The sequence below is a fragment of the Saccopteryx bilineata genome, chromosome 2 (assembly GCF_036850765.1).
Source record: "Saccopteryx bilineata isolate mSacBil1 chromosome 2, mSacBil1_pri_phased_curated, whole genome shotgun sequence".
NCBI classification, from domain to species: domain Eukaryota; kingdom Metazoa; phylum Chordata; class Mammalia; order Chiroptera; family Emballonuridae; genus Saccopteryx; species Saccopteryx bilineata.
Window position 1 is genome coordinate 350096820 of NC_089491.1, and position 23599 is coordinate 350120418.

At 51.1% G+C, this 23599-nt stretch overlaps 1 protein-coding gene across 1 annotated transcript in view; it reads right to left on the reverse strand.

Annotated features, from left to right (window-relative positions):
* WNT3 (Wnt family member 3) overlaps positions 1-23599 on the reverse strand; it is a 51357-nt gene that overhangs the window by 26621 nt on the left and 1137 nt on the right. The window lies entirely within an intron of this gene.

Genomic DNA, 23599 nt, shown 5'->3' on the forward strand with positions numbered 1-23599 from the left:
AGGTGCGCCAGGCAGGGAGGGGCTGCGAGCCGGGCGGAGGCGCTGCGCCCCAGCCGGCGCTCAGGGCGACGTGAGCTCGCCGCCTTCCCAGGTGGGTATTTCCCCGCATTCCCGGGAGCGCTTCCTCGCGCCTGTGCCCCCACGGCGCTGAGCACGCGCAGGTGAGAGCCGCCCTGCCCGGCACCTGGACTTCCCCGCTCGGCTTAGGGAGGCTCCCCGCGAGTTCAAAGCGGTGGGTGCCTCTCCCGGCCCCCTCCCCATCCGCAGGCGAGGCAGCCGGAGCGAGCCTCAACATCTTCCTTTGCGCCCCTCCAAATTCATCAGGCCCGAGTCCTGCCCGCTGCCAGTTCCTCCTCTGCAGGGTCGCTATACAGTCACTCCCTCTGTCCTTTCTTCTCAAGGGCTCATTACCACAGGCGCCTGGGTTTTGCAAGCTTTTACTCAGTACCTATTAGGAGCTGTATTCCTGGTCCATGCAGGACCTCATTAAATGTTCCAGCACTCAGAGGGGTAGGTCACTGGTTTCCAACCTTGGCTACACGAAAAATGGCACCACCACCCCCCCCACACACACACACCCGGTGGACAGGGACTTAAACTACAGATTCCCGGGCCCCACCCCCAGAGGAACGGATTTAATTGGTCCTAATGCTCCCTCCTCTCTGTGGTATCCTTCTTTCGCCATTTTAAAGGAGGCAAGATGGGGAAGCACTGTCCTAGGTCACAGACAAAGCTTGGGACCTGTCTATGGTCACATGCAGTGGCAGAGGGACAGGGAACCTTCTCAGCCCTCTGTCAGCCATCCTCTCAGGGTCCCGCCTCCTCTTAGAAGCAGCATCAATCTATCCTTTCCAACCAAGGTTTTGTCCACTTCCTCTCATGAAGTAGTCCACACTCCCTCATTGTCTCTTTCTTGGCCTCCCAACAAGTCTCCATCTTTACAGCAACGGAAGTGAAGCGTTTTTGATCCAGTAAAGCGTTTGGGCATGCCCCTCCATTGTACATGCTCAGGTCTAAATCACAGGCAGGCCAGCCACGGTGCTCACGGTTTATGTGAGCTTTACAAACCACGTGCTAACATGCATTAGAGGAGACAAGATAAAAAGTCTGTTTCAAAAGTCATTTCCTCCTACAACCTAATGCTTTATCTGATGACATCCCCTGCCACCCCTGCCACCCCCTCAACTCTATTCTCTGGGGGTTTTACCCTTATTTTCCTTCTTCCTGATTTCCAGCTCACTTTTCTTAGCCTGGCAAATGCATTGGGGAGGTAAGTGGAAATTTTCCCTGCAGAGATGCCACCAACAAACATGCTCGGAGCTCAAGGGGCCAAGGCCTTTCTCCATCTGGGGTTGCTCACCTTCCTCGGTTCTTGGTCTTTTTCTTTCTTTTCTTTGCTTTCTTTTTTTGGTCTAGGACTCATCGCTCACTGGACACCCAAGTCCACGGTGGAGTCCTCCTGTCCATTCACCTCCTCTTGGTCTGTCTTCACTTCCTGCTTCCTCCCCCCCTCACTGTGCACAACACCCCATCGTCCCGACCAGGCCAGTCCCGACACGAGTGCAGTGTCACAGGGAATGTCTATGTTTTAAATCCTGTGTCCTAGTCACATCCATTACAAAGTAGAAAGGGATTTCTTCCAGGGGAAATGTATTTTGGACAGAAAAGATAAAATCATAATGTAATACAGTCATCCCCAACCTTTTTTGGGCCACAGACCGGTTGTCAGAAAATATTTTCATGGACCTGTCTTTAGAGTGGGACAGATAAATGCACAAAATAAAATTATGCGACCGGCATAAAAACTGTGGTATTTTTAAATATAATTGTTGAACTTATGAGACAAGCGTCAAGAGTGAGTCTTAGACAGATGTAACAGAGGGAATCTGGTCATTTTTTAAAAATAAAATATCGTTCAGACTTAAATATAAATAAAATGGAAATAATGTAAGTTATTTATTCTTTCTCTGTGGACCGGTACCAAATGGCCCATGGACAGATACCGGTCCGTGGCCCGGGGGTTGGGGACCACTGATATAATATACAAATAGAAAATGTTTATAGTCAAAAGAATTTTAACAATCAATTTATCTACAATGAGGGCATCTGTTCAACACAAGGGCCTAAATATCAAAGCAGGTTGGGTCCAATTAAGTTTCCCTCAGGAATCAATCTGGCCTAAGAGAAGGCTGGAGTCACCACAGACAGGAGGAGATGGCCACGGAACATAGGGGAGATGAGGTAATGAGGACACTCAGGGCTGTAAATGAAAGAAAAGGGAATGCTTTTATGGGTGCACACCCAATGGTGAATAATACAATGTGGGGTATATTTATTTGGGTAGAGAGTGCTTAATAAGGTTATGAGGAAATAATTTCTGAACTCTAAGTAAGGTGGTGAGGGAACCAATTTACTGGGGCATTCAGAATGGTGATTATTATTAATAGTAATAGCTAACATTTACTGAGACCCGACTAGTGCCAGGAGCCATGTAAAGCCCTTTACATAGAATATATCTTTTAATTTGTCAAAGAACCCAATGAAGTTATTATTATCCCCATTTGACAAGTGATGACATGGGTTCAGAGAGGCCAAAGAACTTGTCTGGGGTCACATAGCTGGGAAATGGTGGCACTGAGATGGCTAATAAAGCAATGAGGGGAGGGTCTATTAGGACCAGCCTATGAGGAGCACGTTGAGGACGGGCTGAAGGAGGGGAAGGAGATGCTTGGGTCCGTCCTGCTCCTCAGGCTGCTCTGTGGATTTACAGTCCTGTAAACTCCAACACTTGGGCCCCTGCCTAGTGATCTTCTTTTGAATGTTGGCATGGATCTCCCACACTTGAAGTTGATTTCACTGTATCTCAGACAAGGCCAGACCGACACTCAAGACATCCCCATGGGGGGAGGACACCTCTATCTGAGGCTGGGAGAGAAATTATGCATGAGACAGGACATGTGGTTTCAGGACCTCTCCCAAGAAGCCAAAGCCAACAGATGTTAACAAATATGGGCATGGAGTTCCCAGGAGAGGTCAGGCTAAATGACATACGTTCCAGCACCTACTAGTTTGCAAAGCATTTCCCCATGTTGCATCTTGGCTAATCCTCCCATCAGCCCTGAGAGGTAGATATTGTCTCTTCACTAATGAGGAAACTGAGGCTCAGACAGAGGACCATAAGCCAGTGAGTGGGAGTGGTGTTTGACCCCTGCTCCCCATCTGTCCAACCTAACTAAATCCCTGCTGTTGTGACTTTGTCTTCTGCGAGATCCTACCCTCCGTGACAACCAGTGAATTCCAGAAGTGTGCGTTCAGTCAGCACCCACTGTGTGCTCTGCACCCGATGGGCAGCTGGGGTGAGGTACAAGCCAATGAGCGGGCCACATGCGCAGGAACAGGGGATGAGAGCAAGGAGACCAGCCAGTTCACAAGCCGTCCTGGTGGCGACAGGGAGACCAGGAGAAGGAGGACACAGATTGAGAGAGGGACAAATAATCCTCAGGCCTCAATGGTGAATTTTTGTGCCCTGGGAGAAAAAGGAATAGGAAGGGCATTTGGGGGACATGGATATGACACAAAACACCAAAATTCAAGGAAAAAAAGTAGGAAGGAGGCCAGGGCACAAGGTCCCAGATGATAAGTTCACATGCACTGAGGTGGGGACCACCGTTGTCCTGAAAGATGCCCAGGTGCTACTCAGGGCGGTCCCCCTGGAGAGGAGCCTGTCAGAGCTGGAAGGAACAATGGAGCCATCCAGCCCAAAACGAAGGCCAACAGGAGGCTGTAGGAGCCAGTGTTCCACCCCATGGTTCTGTGCATAGCCCCAGTTTGGGAGTTCAGCTGGGCCCCTGCAGGGCTGAGGAGCCAAAGACCCCAGTCAGCTATGAGAGGGGGTTCTGCCAAGTGTTTATAGTATTCAGATCCTCCTTTGTTCACAGAGCACGTTGTACCACTGCAGGGAGGATAAAACCTAAAAGTCCGCGCCTTACCAGATTCTCACACTAGTCAAGCTTGTGCTAGAGCAGTCTATGAATTCCTGGGATTCTCTCCATTCTCCAGGACCCAGCTGAGCCCCCTTTTCTCGTGTCACTCTGCCAGACTCATCTGCTGCTCCCACTCACGGGGGCCTTCGGCGTGTGACACCTGGTGGGAAATCTTACCTACTTACGTATTCTGTCCCTCTGCGCCACCCCTCTGACTCTTGAGTTTGTCCTCAGGTGCTGAGGGTGTAGCTACTCCCCTGCACAGAATGCAGTCCCCCAACCTTCTCTGCTCCAAGAAAAACAGCCTCCTATGTCCACATCAGTGCACTGAACCTCTCTCCCCAGGCCTCCTACATCTCCGCTGTGTGGCCAGACTGCGGCTGATGCTGGAATAAAGCCCTGGCCAGTATGGAAAGAAGAGAACACTGGACCCTGTGACTTTGGGGATTCTTCTGCTAAGTGTGGGAGAATGGGATCTGTCTATGGGGTCAGGCTATGGAGTCTGAGAAGGCCGGCAGGCCCATGGGGAAGGGAGTCCAGCATGCTCACCTCAGAAGTCCTGAGGCCCCTTATGACCATCCCTAATCCACGGCTGCTAACTCTCAGGAAGTTTTCACTTGGATCACCTGCCTGGGTAAAAGCGATCACAGGTGTCGCAAACACTTCCCGGCACACACAGGACCCTGGGCAAGGTGCTGAGGGCAGTGATACCAAGCTGAATGCCAGGATCTCTTGGCCCATTCTGCAGCACTATGGATTCACGGGTGACTCTTCATCATATATCTTAAAGTGAGCCTGCCTCAGTTTCTATGTATTGGGTCTACCAAGAAGGTTCTGGCAACACTAGACCTCTCAAAAAATTTGTTTTCACTTACTAACACACACTATCTAATGCACACACATGCACATAAAACCCAATCATGCAGTGCCATAGATTTTCATCTTTTGGGGAATAATAGAGGATTTTAAAAAAAATCCACAAAAAACTGAATTGGTTCACAGAGGAGTAATTATAGGTAAAAAGAACTAGAGGCCTCCGCGCTCACAAGCCAGGACTGGCTGATCGAGCTGACCTGAGTCCTGGTCCCATGGCTACCACCCACTACTATGTTTCTTTGGGAGGCCTCCACTTCCTTATCTAAAAAATATATAAACCTCACCTGCTTCAAAGAGGCTGGTGGGAGGAGTCCTTGAAACCATGTAGGCAAAGCTCTTATCGAAGTTCCTGGCACAATAAGTAGTGATCGCTATTGTTTAAGTGCTAACACAGGCCAATGCCTTCCATGGTGCCAGGCATTGTATCATGCGCTTCACACATATTAACTCATTTAACCCTTGCAACAAGCCTGTAAAGGTGATATTGTTATCATCACCCCCATTTGGACAAGGCAATTGAAATGCAGAGATTAGGTAATTTGCCTGAGGTTCCCCTGGTAGTTAGAGACGCATCCAGTCTGGCTCCTTCGGAGCCGGCAGTTTTAACCACAGTGCTCCACCATCCCTCTGGAAGGAGTCAAATGAGTGATCCATCATTCGGCAGCTGGAGACCGAGCACCCAGTTACGTGAATACAGGGTACAAAGACCAGCTGTGCCTCGTTTCTGACTGCCTCACAGCAGAGGAGAGTCAGCTGGATGACCGACTCATCGCTGATTGCTCTGTGCATTCATTCATTCATTCATTTGTTCATTCATGCATGCATTCAACTCAAGCCCCTCTGTAATAGGTGCTGTGGACTGAACTTGTTCACATAGAATGATTTAGAGTCAGAGAAATCATAGACAGATTGTTGAGAAGAATAAGACCACGAGGACAAGCTGACATATGAGTGGGGCAGGAGAATCTTTCAGATCACTTTTTCCAAGTAGGGAGTAGTTTTTACTGGGGGAGGGAAAAAGGGGGCTCCAAGGTTAAATACTTTTAGAAAATAGATTAAACCAAGGAAACAAGGGTCATCCCTGCAGGGCCTCTCTGTGTTGCTAATATGCTAATGAGATGCTAATATGCTAATAAGCACCATTAACACCAAGAGGCTGGAAGTAGCAGGTGGCACTCCCAAACTTATTTGACCCTAGAAGCCCTTCTCGGCAGGGTTTGTGGGACTGGAGTGCACGTTGTGACATCCTGCTCTGGCCCACTGTGTGTACAGAAGAGCTGAGGGAGAGGGAGGAATTTAGGCTGGAAGATTCCCAGGAAGGTGGCAGCTCTAAGCTGGGTTTGGAAAAATCCTAGGAAGGTGCTGGGCAGGTGGAGAGGTGATGGGAATGAGTTTTTCCTTAGAGAAAACTACTCAATAGTAGAGGTCGCCCAAGTAAGTGGAGTCTTGCCCCAGCGCAGGGAGGGAGGAGGAGCAAGGGCCCCGCCTCGAGCAGAGAGGACAGAGACCGCAGCAGGAGCTGGCTGCCATAGTGGGCTTTTTGATATGTGCTGAGAAGCTCAGCACTTTTCTTCCAGAGGGAAGGAGTCCAGTGTTTAGATAAAGATTTAAGGTAAGAATTCACCTTCTGGTCTTTCCTGAGGTGCCCCCTGAGAGATGTTATTCTGTAACTCAGGCAGGGAGTAACTTCGGCCCATTGGGACGAAGGGCAGGGAGTAGGCCAGGAGGGAAATGTGCCCTGGCTGTGGCGTGATGGGCCACCAGGAGAAGTGGCGTCATTTCTGGACAGTGGGCAGGTGCTCCTGGCCTGTGGGGGAGCCCTTGAGGAGCAGAAAGGGGAGAGGTGGTGAAGGGGGAGAGTGAGGCAGGGAAGACAAGGCTGGAGCTCCGTTAGCTAATATTGCCTGGCCCCAAATGGCCGGCGATGTCCTCTGGCCCTTAGGCAGACATTATGAAGAGCTTCAGGGACTGAAAGCTGGAATTGGGGAGGATCGCAACCAGACACCGGGGACACAGCCAGTGTTCTTCCAAAGGCGGATGTTGACATGAACACCGGGTCCCAGCCCCACCTCTGCTGCTCTCAGCTCTGAGACCTCAAAACAGTTCCCTCTCTGCCAACAAAGATCATGGATCATATTTTATAGCTGCCAGATTGACAAAAAAATGAAGTCACTTGATTTCAAGTGTCAGAGCAAAGATGAGAGTGCAAATGGGCACAGCGTCTTTGGGAAACAATTTGGCATTAACTTGCAAAACAGAAGATTCACATACCCTGCAACCCAAAGTTCCCTTCCTGGTAGGCACTCCATGAGTACTCTCCCTCCTGGGTACCTTGAAACAGTTGTTCACTGACACAAGATGGAACAGACAACCTGTGGTATATTCAGGCGGTGGACTATTATACAGCTATGAAAACTGAAGGGGCTCCAGTAACATATTCTGAGATTTAAAACACAATGCAAAGGGAGTAAAGCAAATGACAGAAGACTACATATAGTATAAACCATTTTTTTTAAGTCTGCTGTTTCTTTGTTAATTTTCTTTTTTTATTTTTAACTTTATTTAGTCTTTTTAGAGAGAGAGAGACACAGAGAGTAGAGAAAGAGAGAGAGAGAAGGGGGAGGAGCAGGAAGCATCAACTCCCGTATGTGCCTTGACCAGGCAAGCCCAGGGTTTTGAACTGGCGACCTCAGCGTTCCCAGGTCGACACTTTATCCACTGTGCCACCGTAGGTCAGAGTATAAACCATTTTTATAAATGCTCAAAAATAAGCAAAATGAAATATATTCTAGGTAGGTATTCTTAGCTGGGAAAAACTGTTATTTTAAAGTAATGGAATAAACATGCAAAATTTAGGATGTGGTCATGTCTGGAGGGAGGTGGGGGATGGGATGGGAGGAAGCCACAGGTAAATTAGGTGGCCTTGATGGCATTCCGGTTCTTCAGGGGTGTGGCCTGGCCCAGGTTTTCATCTTGTCGTTATATCCTGTATAGTATATGGTATGTCTTCTGTCTTGTGAGTGTCAAGTATCACATAATAAAAAAATATTTGCTAGCAATTTGCAATCAGAAATATTTGTAAGACGAAATGTATTATGTGGCCTCTGCGTGCCTTAGTTTCTCTTTGCGGTTTAGCAGGCCCCCTCAGCTGAAGGCAGGAGACCGCCACCCTGCCTCAGCCTGCATCTCAACCAGGCCTCCTGGTACCCCGGCCAGACCTCCTCACTGTGCTTAGCAGGGCTGTAACGCCAGTGTCCAAGCCATTAACCGGGACCATATTAAGCCCAAGAAGACCAGTGCGTGGAACCCCAGTGAAAACTGTAACAGACATCACATTTGATCTACAGCAGTCCCCCCCTTATCCATGGGGATACTTTTCAAGATCCCTAGGCAATGCCCAAAACCAAACCCTATATATTATGTGTTTTTTCCTCTACATACATACCTATGATAAATTTTAATTTATAAATCATATACAGTAAGAAATTAACAATAGCTAATAATAAAATAGAACAATTATAACAATATACTATAATAAGTTATGTAAATTAGTCCCTCAAAATATCAAAAATTTTAAAATCTTTTGAATTGTTCATTTCTGAAATTTCCCATTGAACATTTCCAGACCGTGATTGACCATGGATAACTGAAACTGCGGAAAGCAAGCCGGCGGGCGAGGGGGAATACTGCGCCCGCCCCTTCCTGAGAACCCAGGCCTTTGTGAGTATCTTGGCTGAACAAGACTCCAGGACACAAGGTCAGTCCAGAGTCCGCACTCTCCTGGGCCCACTGAGCCATGGAAGTCCGCCACATGCCCACCACTCCTTTCTTCGCACAGGTAGTTAGATGGGACAGACCAAGACAAAGGGCACGGCTTTCCCTGAGCGGGGCCTTTCCTGTTACGGAAGAAGTTCGGCTCTTTCTGCTCCACAGAAGCCTGGCCAGGGATAGGGTATTTATAACCTTTGCTACATTGAAATGACCTTCAGAAATCCTTAATTCATTCAGGGCTTACCCGCCTTTAACTTGGTTCCTGGGTACTGTTTCATTTTAACCTCACACTTCCACTGCCCTAAGATTAGAATTTTTACCCCCATTTTACAGATAAACAAATTGATATTTTAAAGACACTTCCCAAAGCCCAAAGTCCCACAGCTATGAAACTGCACATATGAGTTTCACACCAAAGCCTCTTTAGGCTCAGAGCCTACCCTCTTTCTGGAATACCAGGTTGCCTCCTAGTACAGAGGCCAGAAGTTCAAATCTGGACCTTCTGGGGAATCACAGAATGAGGGACCAAAAATGCTGTCCCAGGGAGTGGAGACCAGCTGAGCTTGGGCATGAGCTTGCTTGGGAAGAAGCCAGATTCATTGGCCAACAACCAACAGAATTATCAACTGCACTCCTGAAATATTCAGGCTCATCAGATACAAAGACTATAAAATCCTGCCCTCGAGGGGCTGACACTCTAATTCAGAAGACAAGACAGATATATATACTTTAAGAGGTAACTAGTGACAAGAGCCACTAGGTCTTTCCCTTCAAGACCTCCTTACGGCAATGAGAAACCAGCTGGGCTGAAAGACTAAGCCGGTGACTGGCAGATAACCCGCCTCGCATGACCCGCCTTACAGGACCTACTGTGTACCCTGTGCTAGGCTTGGTGATGTGGGTGCAAATATAATGGAGGCCTGGCCCTGCCCACAGGGGGTTCGTGGTCTAGTCAATCAAACAATATGCCCAGAAGGGACCTGAGCTGGGTCCTGGTGCTGAGGGAAGGCTGCCCAGAGGAAATGGAGTCTGAACCGTCTTTTGAAGGATGAATGAGTTCACAGAGGTCATTCCAAGAGAAGGCAGGCAGGGGCAAATGCAAAGGGCTGAAGATGAGAGGTACTAGAAGAACACAAATGATAAAACGAGACCAACAATGGTAAAATGTATGGGCACCAGACCCTATGCTAAGTCTCACAGTAGCCCTCATTTCACAGAGCGAAAACTGAGGCTCCGAGAGGTTCAGGTCACCCAGATATTAAAGGCAGAACCATCTAGGTCCCAGGATGGATGCCCCTGAAAGCCCATGCTTTTACCCAGACAAGTGAAAGCAGGTTGCAGGGTGAGGACGTGGGGGTGGAAGCTGAGCTGGGTGGAGAGTCAGGAAGGGCCCCGTCGGCAGGGCCCGCACGGACCACACTAAGGAGTGGAGCAACCCCGTCAGAGCCCTGGCTGGATGCTCTTTTGACTGGGCCATTGGAAAACTGACAAAACCCACCAAACCTGAAGAAAGACCTTCCGAGACAGAGAATGAATAAGACAAGGTCCCAGTTTCACAAAAGGAGACTTGAGTTAAGAGGTGACAACAGATTTCAAAGGAGTCAAAGTGTTGCTAATGTAGAAGGCATTCAACCTACTAAGGAAAGAATGTAGTAAAGAAGGCGAAGATGGAGAAGGCAAGCCCTCTTCCAGATTCTCTGCCAGTCAGACCCTGGGGGCCTGCCTCCCATCCAAGTCCCCAAGCCTGGCAGGGAGAGTAAATGAGGGGTCATCCACTCTATGTCCAGTGTTTAGAAGTTTCATGTCAGGTTAACAAACTGTTAAATATAATACATTGTATCCAACTCAGTGAACTAGACACTTATCATTTATGTACCTTCTTGTGTGTAGACTTCAGTAATAAGTAAAAAAAGAAATTCTATCATCTTATCTTGGTCAAATACCTTATTCACCACCTGGAAGGGAAGGACTTGCAGAGTTTTGTACTAAAAAAGTGCTCTGGGAGAGCCCCCAGCCTCCAGTCTGCTCCCTGATCCATCCCATATTGGACTCTCCCTGGACCTCCAAGCCCCAGCCACAGACCCTGAAACAGCCTCCCCATGACCCTCTCAGCCCTAGGGGCAGCCGCCTTAGCAGCACCACAAGCCCGCATGCGTGTGCGCGCGCACGCGCGCACACACACACACACACACACAGAGGTAAACCCCAGGCAGAGGTTTACACAGCCCAGAAGTCGGCTCACAGCCATTTAGACAAGACACTTAAGGGACCTGAGTACCCAGACCATGGTTGAGGTGGGCTCTTGGTAGGTACAACCTGTTGGACCCCAGACTCCTTGCCCTGTAGGGAGGGGCTAAATGGAAGGGCCTGAGGCAGGACCTCCTTTGCCCTGGTCTAAAGGCAGTTCTGTGAGCCACAGCACTTGTAAAAAGATGTACAGAAGCTGACAAGAGATAAACAGAGGAGGAGCAGGGTGGTTAAAGGTGTGCAGAAGGCTGGGTTACCAGGGAGGGATTATTTCAGAAAAGGGAAGATCCAGTGAGAAATGCACCTCAGGCCTTGAGTGTAAGCTGAAAACCTACAGTGCTATTCATGCCCACAGGAGACCAAATAAGAAAATCCGAGCTTGGACTAAGTCAGGAAAGACTGCAGTCAGACCTAAGGAAGAACTTCCTGACTATTGAGATGTGATGGAAATGAAAGGGATGAGAGGCCTGGCAGGCCTGTCTTCAGCAGTTTGGGACATGGTCAGAGTGCTGGGGTCTTCCAGCTGTGGAGTCTTGGGCAATAATGTGACTCTCCTGAGGCCTCCGTTTCCTCGCCCGTAGAATGAGGATAACAAGGGTACCTGCTTCCTGAGGCCTTTGGGAGGATGAGCTGGCGTGTGTGCTATGTTTCCTCAGTATGCACCATAGGCTGGCAGTTAACTCTTGCCTCCTAGCTCCTTACTTGGGCTCCAGGAGCCTTGATTTTTTTCCCACAGATAAAATGGGGATGAAGATGCCAATCTTAAGGGGGCTATTTAGCTTCAAGGACAGGGCCAGGGTCACAGATTCCATCCTTACTGACAGCTGAGGAAGACTCCAGAATCTCTCCTGCAGAAGTGTCAGTTAAGATGGAGACCCACTGACACTGAGGTCGCCGGTTCGAAACCTTGGGCTTGCCTGGTCAAGGCACATATGGGAGTTGATGCTTCCTGCTCCTCCCCCTTCTCTCTCTCTCTGTCTCTCTCTCTCACTCCTCTCTCTCTAAAAAAAAAAAAAATCAATAAGATGGAGACCCACTGGGTCTGTGGTTAGGGATTCTCTTTTCTGAAGTCAAGGCGGCTCGGTGGGGTGGCCTCCAGAGGTGACAAGGGCGGAAGCAGAGAGGAGGTGAGAAGGAAGTCAGAGCTGAGAAGACACCTGGGCTTTCTCACTGGCCGCTCTCCTCTGTCCCCGGTCCCCCTTTGTGGCTCCATTGGCGAATGGGGGCTTGGCACCTCCCAGGCCAAGCCAGTGCCCCTCTGGGGCTTTGTTAATGGGAAGGGCCTGGCTGGCAGTGACGACCCTGGTGATCGTCTTGAGTGACTGTGGACCCAGCCTCCCTCTACTCTACCTTCCCTTCTGTGCCCCACCTGCAGTGACAGCAGTTCCCCATGATAGTTGCTTGAGGGGTGGTTGGTGGGCCGCAGGGGGTAGGAACAGTTCAGATGGAGAGACAGGGTTGATGCTACCAGGGCGCTCTGCCACCTGCAGAATGGCAGTAATAGTGTTGGCTGGCTTCCAGGTCAAGGGAAGGTGGGAGGGGCCAAAGGTGGAGGGAGCGGGGAAGAGGAGAGCATTATCATTGGCCAAAACCAAGAGTTTCCCACCTAACCAGATGGTGGCGCAGTGGATAGAGCAACGGACTGGGATGTGGAAGACCCAGGTTCGAGACCCCGAGGTCGCCAGTTTGAGCGCAGGCTCATCTGCTTTGAGCAAAGCTCACCAGCTTGGACCCAAGGTTGCTGGCTCGAGCAAGGGGTTATTTGGTCTGCTGAAGGCCCGCCGGGCGGTCAAGGCACATATGAGAAAGCAATCAATGAACAACTAAGGTGTCGCAATGAAAAACTGATGATTGATGCTTCTCATCTCTCTCCGTTCCTGTCTGTCTGTCCCTATCTATCCCTCTCTCTGACTCTCTCTCGGTCTCTGTAAAAAAAAAAAAAACTAAATAAATTCACTATTAAAAAAAAAAGAGTTTCCTAAGGGGAAAATTATGTACCAACTTCAAGTTAGAATGAAGCAGATCACGGAAAAGAGAAGAGACAAGGCTTTTCGTAGACTTGTAGAAAAGCTGACGACAAAGAAACAGAAAGGAACTGATCAGAATTCTTGCAAGCCAAAACTATCTAGTCAGGGCCAACTCCCCAATATAGCAAGATTTTTTTTAATTCATGTGTGCCTTGCTTTTTCCAGACAGGATTTGAAGTGACTGATGGCAAATATTCAGTCCAAACACAAATATTTATTGAGCATCTGCATGTACTTTTCAGGCACAGAGAACACAGCAATGTGCAAGACAGTGCCTGCCCTCAAGAAGCTTCTACAAAACACCTGGAATTAAATAACAAAATTAAATAGGAAATCAGGATCAAAGTAAAGGAGAGGCCAAATATACCAACTCAAAGTCAATACAGGAGCAAGGATTGAGCTTCAAGCTTGACTCTGGGTTTCCTAACAGCCAGGAAACTTTGATCTAAAGGGAGAAACCGTGCAGTTCCTCAGGGAGAACTAAAACTAAATATTTAACTGTAAAGGTCAAGTAAAAACTCATTTCTATCAGAGGTATTAACACAAGAATTGGTTTTGGCAAGAAAGATTCTGTCCAATCACTTTCTAGTATGTGTATGATGGAGACCAAATGCCAATGAGCAAAAAGGACTAAATAGAATGATAAATCTTATAGCTGGAAGTAACCTGAACGGTCGTTGACTCTACATCCCTCCTGTTTAACAGGTGAGAAAATGGAAGCCCAGGAAGCAGTGATTTGTCTAAAGCCACCACTCTGCCATGCAAAAAAAAAAAAAAAGGTCACCTGGCCACTACTGCCAGCCAGCCTTGTACTATCTCAGTCTGAGGACATGTGGATAGTTTGCCAGTGACCTGTACATGTTCCCACATCAGAACCCTCCCAGAGATTCAGCAATAGTATCAATAAACCCAAGGCAGCAACTGTCAAGTTGAAGGTCAAATGTAACCATGCCTCAAAGCCATCCTTTGAAAAACAAGGTAGAACAAGTAAATTCTTGCCCCAAATAAGTCTACTTTCGAGCCTGAATGGTGGTAGAAGGAAAAAGCTTTGGGTCCAGCCAGACATAGATTCAGAGAACAGGTAGCAGGACCTGAGCCCTCATCTGAGTTGGGTTCTATATTACGATGTGTGACTAGGGACCAGAGACACTGTCAACAAACGTACTGGGGAAATAAGCCCTGCCAAGTGGAATTTTTACACTAAAGACTTGGACAGACACCTAAGTGCAGTGTGAGCTGGTGAACACAGGGGAGAAATAGTACATAGATAGGGTACATTTGCAAATGAAGATGGGACGGAGAAATGAAGACTATGGAGACAAGGCTCTCACCTCAGCCTCACAGCTGAGGCTGTTAGCCACGTGTGACCCAAGCCAAGTGGAGCCTGAGCTGAGCAGCCACCTTTCTTTATTTTTATTTTATGTATTGATTTTAGAGAGAGAGGACAGAGAGAGAGAGAGAGAGAGAGAGAGAGAGACAGGAACATAGATCTGTCTCTGTATGTGTCCTGACCAGGGATCAAACCAGCAACCTCTGCACTTCCAGATGATGCTTTAACCAACCGAGCTATCCGGCCAGGGCAGCCACCTTTCCAAGTCAGCAGAAGCAGTGTGCTCTGAGCCTCAGGTCACACCAGGGGAGGTTTTTAGTCTTCTGCTCAGTCTGTTCATGACACTTTCATGATTCATATATGCAACTAATATACTCAGAAACCACTTTTGTTTGACATGCAACAGAGTTGTGCTCTGTTACTGACCCTACTGTATGCTGGCCTCTGGGAGAGAGGCTACAAGGCAACTAAAGCTCAGCCTCTCCCTTGGTGGGGGGCAGTTAATAATCTAGCAGAGGAAAATAAGACACTCAAAGTCCATAGTAGAAGGCTGTCCCATGGGGGAGAAAAGGAGGGAATGATGGCATCTTTCCTGGGAGGGCAGTGGTTTGGGAATCTAGGTGGGCTTCCCAAAGGAAGAGAATTTTGATCTAGGTGTTGAAGGCAAAACAGAATTTCAGTAATTGAGTGTGAGGAGGGGATAAAAAGGGTGGTAAAGTATTTCTTTTCTTTTCTTTTCTTTTTTAAGTGAGAAGCAGGGAGTCAGAGAGATAGACTCCCACATGTGCCCCAACTGGAATCCACCTGGAAAGGCCACTAGGGGGCGATGCTCTGCCATTCTGGGGCCGTTGCTTTGTTACTCAGCAACTGAGCTATTTTAGCACTTGAGGCAAGGCCATGGAGCCATTCTCAATACCTGGGGTCAACTTGCTTCAACCAAGCCATGGCTGTGGGAGGAAAAGAGAAAGGGAGAGAGAGAAGGGGTAGAAGGAAGGGGTGGAGAAGCAGATGGTCGCCTCTCCTATGTGCCCTGAATGGAAATTGAACCCAGGACAGCCACATGCCAGGCCAATGCTCAAGTATTTCAATGAACAGGCACAGAGAGGTGTTAGGGGACTCACAGAGGGATTATGAAATGTACAATTGACAGGTGGGTAGAGGCCAATCCTAGGGAACCTTGGGACCAGATAAGAAGTGGGGAGCCACAGGAAGTTTTAGAGCAGGGGAGAGATATCCTGAGAAGGCCAGGTTAGGAAGACAGTGCTGAGGAGCTGGACAGGCGGCAGGACATTGGTTCACTGCACTGCCACAGCCCCTATTTGCATTCTTAATGGGCCCTGCAAGGAGATTGGTTTTCTTAGCTAGCCCAGCTGGCTCTGGCAGATAAGTGGGACTCAGTGCCCAGGGCCAGTTTACACAGAAGGCCCAGGCAGACCTGGGTGCCGGGCCCTGCTGCACCCATCCCCCTCTCCACCCCAACACACACACACACACACACACACACACACACACACACACACACACACACACACTCCTACCCTCAGCCCTCCTAACCTCCACCCACATCTCCCACCATTGTGTTCCTGCACAGAAATCCTACTCTGTGGCTAAGCTCCGGTCAGGCCTGTGATCTCTGTACTAGGTTCGGAGGACTTCCAAGCCCCATGCCCTGAGCTGTGCACTTGGATTTGCCTGTGCCTGCTGGGCCTCAAACCTCTGCTCCCTCCCCTGGACACTCCCCATTGTGCCTCATGACCCCACAGGAAGGAGCTGAGAATGCCCGTCTGTGCCCCATTCCTTCCTCCTTTCCTGGAAATACCAACTCCTCAAGAGCCCGATGGGTCTGTTCTGAGTGTGCTCTGACAGGGGCTGGCTCTTGCCCCTCATTCTGGTAGGACCAGCAATGAATGATATTAACTTCTCAGGGAAGAACAGGGTGCTTCTCAAAAGGCTTTCATAAGGGTTTCTCCTTCTGAAGGTCTTAACAGCCCTGCAGGTAGGCAGGGCAAGTGGTTGTTATTATCATCACCCATTTTGCAGATGAGCAAATAGAGGCTTGGGGAAGACAGAGACTCATCCATGATCTCACAGCTGTTTGATGTCAAGATTTGCCTTTAGCATTCCCACCCTATGCTGAGGCAGCTCTTGGTGACCCTCCTTCCTCAGCCACCACCACCAGGCACAGATGGTCCCAACAGCTGGGTAACCAGAAGCCAGGATTGAGATTTCAGAGCTGGAAGCCCAAGGCCAGCGCTGTCTCCAACTTCCCTCTTTGTTGAGACCCACAACAGTGAAGAGACTTGCCTAGTGTCACACCATCGCTAGTGACAGAGCCAGGTCTCAGGTCCCCTAATGCCCTGCCCAGAAGCCTCCCACCACCCCACACTACCCGCTCTTGTCTCTGAGCAAACTTCCTTAGCTCCATCGTTCCCCTAGAGATGTATGGGTGTGCCTGACATTTCTGGAATTCACTCCACACACATAATGAGGCCATTTTGAGAAGGCCCGCCTCAGGGGGAACCAGAGAGCTGTCTAGTGTCCCCATCCTGACCCCTGCCAACTCCTCCCGGCTGTACACGCCAATCTGCAAACAGATAAATAGACTCTCTGGGCCTGGGCTTCCCTATCCCCTACCCCACCTACCCCCTACCCCCCACACACCTTCCTAGCCTCAAGAACTAAGGGAGGAGTTTCAGGGTTTCAAAAGAAGCTACCTGAGAACTAAGTTGAATTGTGGTGACTCCGAGACATTAGTTTACTATGAGAATAGGAAAGTTTTTCTCCCTTGGATACAGAACGGACCCTGCCTGGAGATGAAGCCATGTGCCCACGTGCCACAGGTTGACTGACAACAAAGACTTGACTTTCGACCTCTTAGCACAGAGCTTGGTCCCCAGCACTCAGCCTATGGCTCACTGAGAACCAAACAACAGAAGAGCAGCACACTTGAAGGAAGGACCCAGAAGCACCAGTTGGACAGGGCACTAGAGGGAAAGCATAGGATTGCCACCCTCAGGAAGATTCTAGAAACTTTCTGCTAGGTGGGTTAGCTATTCACCTTGCCAGAAGCAGGAGTGGTCTTTCCAGGAGGGCTGGTGTCCCAGCACCCTCTGCAACCCGGGCTCCCCTGGAGGTGTCCCAGGAGACAGGACTCCGGTCTCTTCCCTTTTTCTCTACCCTCAGAAGCCCTTCCTGCTGTCCTGACCTAGTCTCTCACTGAAAACAGGGAATTTCCTCTCCTGCATCAGGAGAAAGAGGGATCCTGCTTGAAGCTGAGGCAGATATGGGGACAGGGCCTGGAGGGGGAGGGTTTAGAAGTGGGTCCCCTGCTGCCGCCCCACTCATACATTCACCCCCCAAAGAATGTAATTAAGCAGCAGGCCTCTGCCAGGAGCCGAGCTTTCTGCCTTCCGTCTATAAATCACCTTCTGATTCATCTCTCAGCTCCTGGAGGAGCAACTTCTGCTCGGGCTGCTCCAGGCGGCCCCGGTGCCACTCCTCCCTCCCATGAGCCTGCCTCCCCCGCCTCCCCCCTGCCGGCAGAGGTGGCTCCAGGTCCCAGTTGGAAATGGCAGTGGGCTGCAGAGTCTGGTAAACCTTGCCCGGAAAGAGGGTTAGGGGAGACTCCGGAGCCCTCCTTCCCTTCCCTTCCCTTCCCTTCGCCTTTCTGGGCAGGTAAAGAGCTGAGTTCAGGGTAGCCTGGCCCTAGCTCCCTCAAGCTAGGAATAAAGCTACAGGCTCACAGTCACCAGTGCCAAGTATAATGAGGCAAGCTGGCTCTAGGGTAGGAGAAAACTGAGCTAGGTGGGGCCAATCTGGGAGGGCTTCTTGGAAGAGGCACGTTTAGATCCAGGACTTAAAGGAATCAGAATAGCTTGCAGAGAGGGGAAATAACATTATATAGTATGTCCTGTGTGCCAGGCATTATTCTATGAGTTTTGCATGTATTCATTCATTTAAATCTTCACAACCACCCTTTGAGGTAGAAACAATCATTATTCCCATTTTACAGATAGGGTAACTGAGGCTGAGAGGTTAACTTGCCCTAGGTTACCCAAGTAAGCCAGATGTGAACCTGGAAATGCTCCAGAGGAATATGAGGTATGGAGGTACGAGTGGGCTGGGTGGGGACGGAGGTCAGGTGGGGCTGCAGAGGTAAAGGGTGGGTGCCTAGGCCCGGCTCTGAACATCTGACTGGGCCTGGCATGGGTGGGGAGACAGGTACACTGGGATGGTGGCACCGGGGCCACATGAAACTCCGAGCTTCACAGCAATGAACTGGGTCCCTGTCATAGTCCTGTGGATCCCAGAGGTAGAAGGGGTAGCTCAGTGTGGTCAAGGAAAAGGGAGGCCGGGACATGAAGTACAGAGAAGGAAAGAACTCATCCCAGGTCAGTGGGTGGTTAGCTCAGACCTCAGACACAGGTCTGTCCAGTCCTGGCTCTAAGCATTTCAGAGCATGCAAGATAACATGAACACATCGATGTCTTATCGGCATGGCCTTAACCTTTGAAGGAGGTATACCTCCTCTCCCACCTAGTGGGTAAGGAATGTCTTTTCCTCCTGTAGCTTTAGAGAATTCTGTGGCTCACAGCAGGGTGGGTAGAAAACACCAAAAGACCTGGTCCTTCTCAATGCCTGGGCTTCACCCCATTCTGAGGCCAGAAAGGTCTTCCTTTATCCCCCTCTCCCCAGAAGGCTCTGTTAGCTGCATTCTCCTCTGAAAAGATTCACCTCTCCTTCCCCAACCCAAGGCTCTTTGCCTCTTGCCCAGGCCTAGGAGAGACCTATTCAAAGTCTGGAGAAAGCCCCAGGGACATATTGCCCTTTGCCCACCTTGTTTTCATATCACCTTTTCAATTCTACATCTGCCCAAGTACCATAGAGGCTTATTAGCATTAAGAGCTGGAGTGAGCAGGATGGGAGACACTTGCTCAGCTGAGTCTATTCATTGGGGATTTCCACCTAGAGCCCTCTCTGTCTTCTTCAGTGACTGAACATGCACCCAGATGCCGGAGCTGTGCGTGCTGGTGGGGTCTGGTGGGTTTGCCGCCAGGAAGGCTGCCGGGAGGGAGGAGCGAGTGCCCGCTAAAGGACTGGGTGCCATGGTCTAGCTCCTGACTTTTTAGACCTTCCCCACAAATGTCTTCCCATTGGGTAGTCACTTCACACCTGAGGTCCTCAGCATCCCTGGGGGAGGAAGGGGAGATGCTCAAGACCAGACCCCACCCATGGCTCACCTCTGAGCTCCAGAGCTGTTGACAAAATGCTATGAAATTCTAGGAGAACTTTCCCTGACAGCTGCCCCTTCCCCCATGCCTTCCCCACACATGAAAGCAGATTCTTCCAAGAACATAACTCAGCCCCAGGCTCCTGGTATTATTATAATGTTTGACCTGTTTTTTCTTTTTTAAAGCAAAATGTGGTCCCATTAGAAGAATACAAACAAATCAGCCACTACTTTGCTTCCTTTGGACACCAAGCTCCACCCATAATGGGCGTGGGGTGGTCAGGAGGGTTGTTAATTCATTTCCAAGAGACCTGGGTTCATTTCCCTGCCACATTCCCCCAGGGAAAGGCCTGCCCTGGAAGGGAGACCACCCGCTTAAAGCCTGGCCATCCGATCTGGTATCTGCCCATCTGTCTGTCTGTCTGTCTGTCTGTGGAATCAACAGCCTTCAGCCAGCTCAGCTCCTCTGCAGCCCCAGCCCCAGCCTAGCCCCAGCCCCAGCCCTAGCTAGCCCCATCCTCTACCCCAGCCCCAGCCCCATCCTCTACCCCAGCCCCAGCCCAGCCCAGCCCCAGCCCCAGCCTAGCCCCAGCCCCAGCCCTAGCTAGCCCCATCCTCTACCCCAGCCCTAGCTAGCCCCATCCTCTACCCCAGCCCCAGCCTAGCCCCAGCCCCAGCCCCAACCCCAGCCCCAGCCCTAGCTAGCCCCATCCTCTACCCCGGCCCCAGCCCCAGCCCCAGCCCCATCCTCTACCCCAGCCCCAGTCCAGCCCCAGTCCAGCCCCAGCCCCAGCCCCATCCTCTACCCCAGCCCCAGCCCCATCCTCTACCCCAGCCCCAGCCCAGCCCAGCCCCAGGCCCAGCCTAGCCCCAGCCCCAGCCCTAGCTAGCCCCATCCTCTACCCCAGCCCTAGCTAGCCCCATCCTCTACCCCAGCCCCAGCCTAGCCCCAGCCCCAGCCCCAACCCCAGCCCCAGCCCTAGCTAGCCCCATCCTCTACCCCGGCCCCAGCCCCAGCCCCAGCCCCATCCTCTACCCCAGCCCTAGTCCAGCCCCAGTCCAGCCCCAGCCCCAGCCCCATCCTCTACCCCAGCCCTAGTCCAGCCCCAGTCCAGCCCCAGCCCCAGCCCCAGCCTCAGCCCCAGCCCCAGCCTCAGCCCAGCCCCAGCCCCAGCCAGCCCCAGCCCCAGCCCCAGCCCCAGCCAACCCCAGCCCCAACCCCAGCCCAGCCCCAGCCCCAGCCCCAGCCAGCTGTAATTCCTGCCTGTTACAAGTGTTAACACCTGGCCCCGGGCCTTCCTCCCCCGCAGTCTCCAGGTGCCTCCCTGGGCCCAGCCCACTGACCCCCATGGGGTTTGACTGAACATGTTCACAAGCTTCTGAAAGGTGGGTGGAAGTGGGAGTGGGGGGAGGAGGCAGCAGGACATCTGACAGATGGGGAAACTGAGGCAGGGCTTAGGGCAAGTGCTTGAGTGGAGGAATGGGTCTCAGGATGGTGAAAAGATAATTCAGGTGTATTTTCCAGCTCACTGCCCTTGACGTCTGCCGAACATGCCCCCACCCATCCCTAGCTATGAGGCAGGGCAGGCTGGTGATCTGGTGATCCCTGGGTGAAAGGGGAGGAAACAGAGGCCTAGGTGGGTGGGTCACACAGCCTCCAGACCCCCAGCATAGGCCCCTTCAATCTGGGCCTCTGCCTCTGGAATGTAATAGGGCACTAGGCTGGGCCCTAATAAGATAGTACATTTTTCCACCAAGAAGGAGAAGAAAGACAAGTTCCTCTACCAGGCACTAACTGCGACTGACAAAGAAGAATTATAGAAATCAGTGCTTGCTGGCACTTCTTCCTGTCCCAGCTCTGCCACTACTTGGCTGCAGGGCCCTGGAGCACATCTCCTTCCGTGAGCCTCTCTGTCTGAGGCAGCCTCTGGCTCTACCTTCTGGTAGACCCTCTCTCAGGGTTGGGGCCTGCAGTGCAGAATACACGATTGGGGGTGCCTTCCTGGGGCGGGGGGTGGCACAGCTAGAAATCCCAGCTAAATGATTTTCCCTGTAAATCCCTCCTGGGGAATGTGTGAGCTGGGTGGGCCAAAGTGGGCAGCATGATGGGCTCAGATGCTAAAAGGCCTGGAATTTGACTGCCCGGGGGCAGAGGGGGAACAGGAATCTGCAACCCATCCACTTTACTGTCCCTGTCCCAGCCTGGGCCCTGGCTCTGGCCCCAACCTTGGGAAGGTGACTCACCCTCTCTCCCAGCTCCAAGACCAGAGACAGTCAGCCTAAGAGGGAAGAGCTGCGGCCCACAGGCCTCAGGTAGGCAGGATAAGCTGGTGCCACGGAAGGCTGTGCACCCACACCCCACAGCCCACACCACCCAGCCCAGATCCCAGGTCAGCTGTGCCCTTGCAGCTTTCTCGTTAGACCTTTGTCCTCTGCTAAACTGTCCCTCTAGGACCATGAATGCCCACCCAGTCTCAAGATGTCACTCACACCCATAGGTTATATATGTGCAAACATATCTATAGCCACAGGCCCAGCCATGGTCACTGGCACTCAGAAGACTGGGCCCTAGGCAGACCTAGACACAACCCTCACACTTATACTCAAAAAGCACCATCAGGTCATGGCCATGAGCACTGATATCCATGCACAAAGACATTGTGGGGCTTTCCCCTGACACTATTATGAAGGCATGTACACACATGCACACACACACACATACATATAACACTCACATGCCCAGTCATGAACACAGTCATGCAATGTCACAAGCAGACACAGATACTGACCTTGACATGGGCATAGATACTTCTAGCTTCTCTCTTTCCCTCTCTCTCTCTCTCTCTCTCTCTCACACACACACACACACACACACATCAAAGAATCGGCCACTTGCTGACACTTATGCAGACACAGCAGCACACCCTGTCTGTCACTGGCCGTGGATCCCCCAGGCACATCTCACATGAGTTCACATCCACGGTCACCCAGTTGCAGGCACAGACATTCCTCCACACAGAAACACACGAGTGTACAGATGACTCCCCTTAGGGTCATAGACCTGGAACACACACACGTACATAAACAGAAGTCTCTGCTCAGACAAAGCAGCATCCCTGTCCCCCAACCCCAAACAGTCTATGTGTCCAGCATAATGTTATTAGGGCCAATGTTCTAGCTTTTTAGGTTTTCCCCAAATCTTTTTATTGGGTGGCTCCTACCTAGGTGCTCCCGATACCCCGTTACACACTAGACCCCTCCCTCCCCCAGACTGCCCCGGGAAGTGCCTCTTCCACCCAGTTCATAGGGTAGTGGGACCCGGTCTCTGGCTCATCCATGCAGCCTGTGGGCTCCACACCTTCCTACCCTCCCCCTGGCCAGGGTCCCTGCGAGGGCAAAGAACAGCAGGGTCTTAGCAGGGTGGAAAAGGGGCCAGGAAGGGCCACAAAGGCAGGACCGGATTCCACAGTGGCCCGCTCTGTAACCAGCAAAGCCTCGAGCCCAGAATCCCCAGCTGTCCAGGCCACCCCCACAGACTTCTTTATGTTCAGGAGGCCTCAGACCAGTCCAGTGCCCAGGGAAGATGGGCTGGGCAGAAGAAAGACTTCCCCCTTGGGTGTCTGTCCTGGGAGCAACTCTCAGCACCTTCTAAACAGAGGTCCTTAGCCATGCCCTGTGCCTGCCCCCATCCCAGCTCCAGAAACATCCAGAAACAAATGCTACCACCTCTGAACAACTAGTGGCAGGCTCGGGGTGTGACCCCCAATCTCCTAGCTCTGCTCCCTCTCTCCAAGGCTGGAGAGGGGATGGCAAGACAGGGAAAGGGGGACACACACACAGGTGGCACCACACTCCGGTGGTTCTCCTCTCTGACTTTCACCTCCGGGGCCACAGCCCCTCTGCTTCTACACAGACGCTAAATTCTTCCTTCTCACCTCCCACCCCCAGGCCCAGGCTGTCCTATGTCCAGGAGGGGAAGATTCTTTAATTAAAGTTTTCCGGAATGCAGGGGGCTGGAGACCGAGGAGAGGCGGGTGTAATTTAGAGAACTGGTTTCAGTGTGTCCTTCCCCTCTGGCCTCTGGGACCTGCTTGGAGGGGGGGGGGGGCATGAGGCCGCTTGGAAAACAAGGGGA